Here is a 5,544-nt window from a genome sequence, read left to right as displayed (position 1 = left end):
CCACGCGTCTCTGAGCGCGTACCTGCGAGCGACATTTGTAAGTATCTAGCTGCGTCCTCCCTTCCCCCGACCCCTCTGGCTAGCCTTTCCTTTGCTTCCCAGATTTTCATATCCTAATCCCGGGGTTGGACGTAACAATGAGATCTCGTAAGATATCTTATGCAAAGCCAACGAATATAGCAGAATATTTAGATATCATGAGATTATAATATTTCACAAAATCCTATTGGAATATTCCGGGCACAATCTACTGGGATATCCGTGGGATTGTATTTGAAAATCTGGGACAATTTGAAATATCGTCAGGATAAAGTGTACTCTATAGGACGTAAATAGGATGGTTTACTTTACCGTGGGTAGTTTTTGAAAGTTCATCCCAGTTTAATTCCATAATATCTTATTTTTATAAAAAAATCTACTTTATATAGAATCTAGTACATATATTCACACAAGTAAGGATTTACTTTATATATTTATTTTATTATTAAATTTTATTTTGGGAAAATATTGCATTGCTCTTTATAACATTCCTTGTACACATATTAGTCTGTAAAGTAAAATACATTAATATACTCCTTCAATGTAACGTAACGTAATACACAGAAGTTATAAAAATAATACAGTTAATAGTTATAAAATACTTGAAGGAACTTAATTTTTTATATTACTTATACTATTTATACTATTACTACTTATTATAATAATAAGTTAAATGTTGCAGAAAAAAAACTAAAATAAGAAATACTGGAATTTAAACTTTTCCATCACTTAAATGATTACTTTCATTTAATTAACAGATTATATCTGTGTTATTCTCCATTTGGACATATCTGGCCCAAGCGGGAAAATCTTTAATTCCGTAAGCGAAAACACCCCATGTCTGGAAAAAAACGACTTCCACTATCAAACTGTAAATCGCAGGTGCACAGCCTCCAGCAATCAACCAACTTGTCGGAATATGTCCTGCAATCGTTATAATCGCGTTTGGTGGTGTCCCAACTGGCAAGCGGAACGAAAACGAACTCATCAGCGTGGCTGGTATCATCAAGTACATGGGATGTATCTCCATCGCCACGCACTGAAAGACAGATATACAAAAATTAAAATTTTTTTCTTTTTGGAATAATTTAACAAAATTATACTGTTCAACAAGATATTAAAGTATAAGATATCTATATATATAAGTACCGTCTTCTGTCTGTCTGTCTTTCTGTCTGCTGTCTGTCTGTCTGACCGCGAACTACTCATTCGTTAGTGGACCGAATTTTTACCAAAAGTATATGAAATAGGGGTAGAATTTCCCGGGGAGTGCCATGAGGTGTATAATTTCTTGTTACCAATTTTCTGAAAACCGGTTTTTCTAATTTTTCGAGAAATAATTAACCGAATCTCAAAGAATTATATATGAAACAGGAGTAGAATTTTCCGGGGAGTGCTATAAAGTGCTATAAAGTGTATAATTTTTCGTTACCAATTTTTATGGAAGCCGGTACCGAAATTTTTCCAATTTTTCGAGAATTAATTGACCGATTCTCAAAGAATTGTATATGAAGTAAGTGTATAATTTTTTGTTACCGATTTTTTTGGATACCGGTTACAAAGTTTTTCCAATTTTTCGGAAATTAATTGACTGAATCTTAAAGAATTATATATGAAATAAAGGTAGAAAGAACTAAAAAATGTAATAGAATTAGAAAAATTGCTAATAAAAAAGGGGTTTCTGATTTTTGTTTTAAAAAATGTACGTGTTTGTTTCAATTTCCTCAAATGTTGAGATATCAAGCTGAATTTTTTTAGAGATAATTTTTCGTTACTTATAGGTAATTTTTTGTTACCAATTTTTTGAAAACCGGTTTCAAGTTTATCTATTAATGAAAAATTAAATTTATCCTCCAAAAATTAAAAAAAAATTTGGCACTGGTTTAAAAAAAATTGGTCTATTAATACTTATTATTTCTCGAAAAGTTTGAAAAATTTTGATTTTCTTCAAACCGGTAAAAAATTTTTTCTAATTTCTCGAGGAGTACTATAAAGTATATAATTTTTCATTACCGATCTTTTTGGAAACCGATATTAAAAATTTTTCCAATTTTTCGGAAATTAATTGACCGAATCTTAAAGAATTATATATATAGATAAGGGTAGAAAGAACTAAAGAATAGGATAATAGAATTTAATTTTTGGAGGATAAGTTTAATTTTTCATTAATGGATAATTTTTTATTAATGGATCAATTTTCTTGAAAGCGATGCCAAAATTTTTCTAATCTTTTGTTGATGATTTTGATAAAACTGGTACCAAAAGATTACTAATTTTGTGGGGATGGCTACTACGGGGTTAAAAATTGGGGTTTTTATGGGGTTCTATTGGTGCCTTAATTAATGGGTGAGTTTGGGGAGAGGGGAATAGATTTTGAGCCCGCGCGATGCGCTCAAAATCTAGTCATACTCTTATATAAAACCCGACTGTTTGTCTGTCTGTCCGTGAACTACTCATTCGTTAATGAACCGAATTTTAGAGAATTGTATATGAAATAGGATAAATTGTGTGTGTGTGTGTGTGTGTGTGTGTGTATAAATTTTTTTTTTTGTTAAGTGCTATAACTTTCACAATTTTTAACATTTTTACAATTTTCGAACGTTAGCCTGTGGGGAATACATTTAAATTTAATACCTTTTGCGTTTTTCATTTCAGGCACGCCATATAGAAGCTATTAGGTACACCGTAGTCGAGCGTGCGTGCAAAGAGATGACTCATAACTCCTACATTTCTTAATATTTTTCCATATAAAAAATAGTGTAAATGCACCTAAACATGTACTTCAATATCGTATACACCATGAACCTGATTGGCCTACCACTTTGTCACAAATAAATCCTGAAATTGACTCCCTCCGCCAGATTGTACTACCCCTTTAAACATTAACCAGACAGCACATATAACACTAAAAGATAACGAAAAAGAAGTCTTTATCAAGTTATCTTTTCGACAAAGCGAAAAGATATGTGAAAAACACCTTTTAATGTTGTTGTAATCTAAAATTACAACGGATAATTATTAAATTAATTATAATAAAATCATAGAATAGTCTTTCGAAAGACTTCGAGAAAATTGTCTTTCGAAAGACCTCTCAATTTACGCCGACGCGGACGTGGAAGTCCATCAAGCTTCCGCGTCAATCAAACTATTGCGATATACATAGGAATGTGCGACAACGCATTTCGACACTCGCGGAACCGCGGGATCACAGCGAGATTGCGAATGCGCTCAGTCACTGACCGACCTCATTTGGAGGGCCATCGAACCCGGCGGAATAGCGCTGACAGGGCATAAGTCAAAATAACATAAGGGACCGCCGAAGAAGCCGCGACGGAGAGTATTACACCCGACACTCTGCCCGTGACCGTTCTCGTAAGTCGTGTCGCGTACGCGAAGGTATACATTATAACGAAGTGCGGACGAGTAATAGTAAATGTAAAAGACAAAGCCAAGTGTAATTTATTAAGTGTAAGGAGGCGCTGAAATAAAGCTCCAACGTAAGGTAAAACGAAGTGAAGTTAATTTAACGACGTCTACACCCCGTTTCATTTACGAACCCGAACTCTTCCTAGTCTGCCCGCCTGTGCCTACCGAGTTCCAACTCGTAAGGTCAAGAGATCCTAAAAATAATAAGTGTTTTGCCGTAAGCCGTCACCAACCGGCGACGCGGCATAACAATGTTATTGAAAAATACATAAAAAAGTTGACGAAAAGATATCTTTTTTGTGATGTCTTTTTCAATAACATCAAAAGATATGTTATAAAACATCTTTTGATCTTATCGGAAAAAATGATATAAAAGAAGATATCTTTTTATTATCTTTTTTATGATGTCTTTCGGTAAAGACAAAAAACATTGTTAAATATAAATAACTCAGTATATCGATTGAAAAAGTGAAAACTGTTTTATTCATCAATGGACATCCGGAACCATGGCCGAGTACATAGATCAGATGCAAGATCTAATTTTTCGAATTCAACGCGCCGGGGGAGAAGTACGAGATGAAGAGTTCGTCTGTCACATTATCGGAGCAATGCCGGATTCCTGGAAAACTTTTATTTCAGGTTTAGAATCAAGTCCACTTGAAATTTTGACACTTGATTACGTAATTCAGAAGCTTAAGTCCGAGTATGAGCGACGTCAGGATTGAAAGGAAGCTTCAAGTACAGATATAATGGAAGTAGCTGCTGTGGCCAATAAGTCTAATCGAGGGGCAATCAGTAAGTCAAATAATCGAAAAACATATAATAATAATAATAATAATTGTAACCAGGAGACGCGCACTTGTTATAATTGTGGTAAACGAGGACATTTAGCAGCAAAATGTCGAGCCCCGAAGAAAGACAAGGACAAAGACAAGGCGGATTCAGCTTTTCATGCAGTAGTTCACAACGAGAAATCACTTCGAACTCACACTAAGAAACTCAAGATTGACTCAGATGCATGGTGTTTGGATTCAGGAGCGACGAAACATATGACGAATGATCGTAACTTCTTTTCTTTTTTCCAGAAGTTAAAAGGTACTATGTCTAATGCTGACGGACATTGTGCGAAGATTGCCGGAATTGGTTCTGGTATTATTATCAGTCATCGTTTAAAATCTGGAGAAATTAAACGACTACAGCTAAATGACGTACTTTATGTACCTACTTTGGTGGAGAATTTTTTATCGGTTTTGCGAGCATTGAAGAGCAATTTGGCAGTTTATTTCGAAGATGCAGTTGCTACTGTGGCTACTAAGAGGGATGACGGACCACCTCAAGTAATGATTTAAGCCGATCTGGATGAATTCAAGTTTCGAGCTTTATCCAAACAAGAGATTGCACATGTTTCGAAGATTTCCTGTTCGTTACATCGATGGCATCGTCGTTTCGGTCATCGAGATCCTGTTGCAATTCGGAAGTTAGTTCGCAGAAAACTTGTCACTGGTTTGGAATTTCGAGCAGACGATAATCTCAATGGAATCTGTGAGTGTTGTATTCAAGGAAAATTAATTACTAAATCATTTCCAAACAGTCAAAGCACTACAGAAAAGCCGCTTGAATTAATACATAGTGACCTCTGTGGTTCTTTTCCGGTAACATCTGCAGGAGGTAATCGATATATTTTGACGTTCATTGATGACTATTCACGCTATACAGTAGTTAAACTTTTAAAACAAAAGAATGAAGTCACTAGAGCTGTTAAGGATTATGTCAACTGCATGAAGACATATTTTGAACGTGAAATTAATGTCATTCGCACAGATAATGGACGTGAATATGTCAACAGAGAACTTCGAGATTTTCTAAGAGAACGTGGCATTAAACATCAATTCACAGTTGCTTATACTCCACAGCAAAATGGTGTTGCGGAACGCAAGAACCGAAGTTTGGTGGAAATGGTTCGTTGTATGTTGATCGACGCAAAGATGGCCAAGAGATTCTGGAGCGAAGCTGTTTTGTGGGCTACTTATCTTCAGAATAGATTGCCAACAGCATGCATTGATAAGGCTCCGTTTGAAC

Source organism: Temnothorax curvispinosus, unplaced genomic scaffold (assembly GCF_003070985.1).
Source record: "Temnothorax curvispinosus isolate PA1 unplaced genomic scaffold, ASM307098v1 QBEX01000148.1, whole genome shotgun sequence".
Taxonomy (NCBI): domain Eukaryota; kingdom Metazoa; phylum Arthropoda; class Insecta; order Hymenoptera; family Formicidae; genus Temnothorax; species Temnothorax curvispinosus.
Note: the sequence above shows the minus strand (reverse complement) of the source record.